This window comes from Stegostoma tigrinum, chromosome 43, assembly GCF_030684315.1.
Source record: "Stegostoma tigrinum isolate sSteTig4 chromosome 43, sSteTig4.hap1, whole genome shotgun sequence".
Lineage (NCBI taxonomy): Eukaryota > Metazoa > Chordata > Chondrichthyes > Orectolobiformes > Stegostomatidae > Stegostoma > Stegostoma tigrinum.
Window position 1 is genome coordinate 12,009,926 of NC_081396.1, and position 1,116 is coordinate 12,011,041.

Consider the following 1,116-nt stretch of genomic DNA (forward strand, 5'->3'; position numbering starts at 1 on the left):
TGAACTGTATCTGTAACGGAAGGTTGTAAAAAATAAAATTGTTCGACAAAATGTGCCAAGCAGCAGAACTAACAATATTTTATCTTTTTTTTGTGTTGAAAAAAAATCTGAGCTGGAGAGAGACAGAATCACCCTGAAGCCTTCACAGAAGCGGGTGCGGGAACTGAACAGTGCTCAGGGTTTGGCTTTCACTTATTCTGTCCTTGGTCTCACCTCTGGTATCACAAACTCTGACTTGACCTCAACAGAATCCATTTCTCGCCCTTGCTCTCTCTCCTTTCATTTCTCCCTCAAACTCTCACAATGTCCCTTTCTCCAATTTTCTCTCTCTCTCATTCACTGTTCTCCCTTCCCATTTTGTGCTTCACACTCTCTCCGTTTTGCACCTCTACTTTTGAATTTCCTCCTTTCCCATTTTCGTCATGGTCTCTATTACTCTCTTAATCGGTTCCTTTCACAATCTCTGTTGCTGCGGTAACAGTGTGACCTGTCACCATAGACCGTTGCTAAGTGAACAGAGGAGAGTGAACCTTCAGAACATTGCATGGTAACATTGTGAAGCTTTGGCCAAATGCCATTGGTAGCTTTAACAGTGGGTGTGAGACCAGTTACCATTGTGAGACAAACGTTGTGGGGTTGTATTATACCCTGTTACTCGGGCAAAGGTGTGGAGGCCATTAATTGGTCAAAATGTTCAGTTCAGACCGCAGGCTCTTACAAGTGGAACAGATTGAGTGTGGGAACCACTGTTTGTAATGAGTGAAAGTGGTGTGGGTGAGGTCAAAGCCTGGTGCGAAGGGAGAAGGACAGTTTGTCTGCAGCAAACTATTAGTAGGGAAGCAAGGTGGGTTCGGATAAGTGACCAACTTTAGTGGAACATTGTAGTGGTGGGCTGGAACATCATTGCCTTTGGAATAGTATTGGATGGGAATAAAGAACGTTGCTTGGGGAAAATTGCATAAATTAGACCGCAGGATAGTACAAAGGAAAAAAAAAGGGAGCTTGAGAGGCAGGGCGTTGCTGGTGAACAGTATGAATGAAGGGAGAGAGAGAGGCTGTAATTCAATATTTTGTTTCTCGCAGAACAGAATAGGGGTGGGAATACTGGCTGGTTCC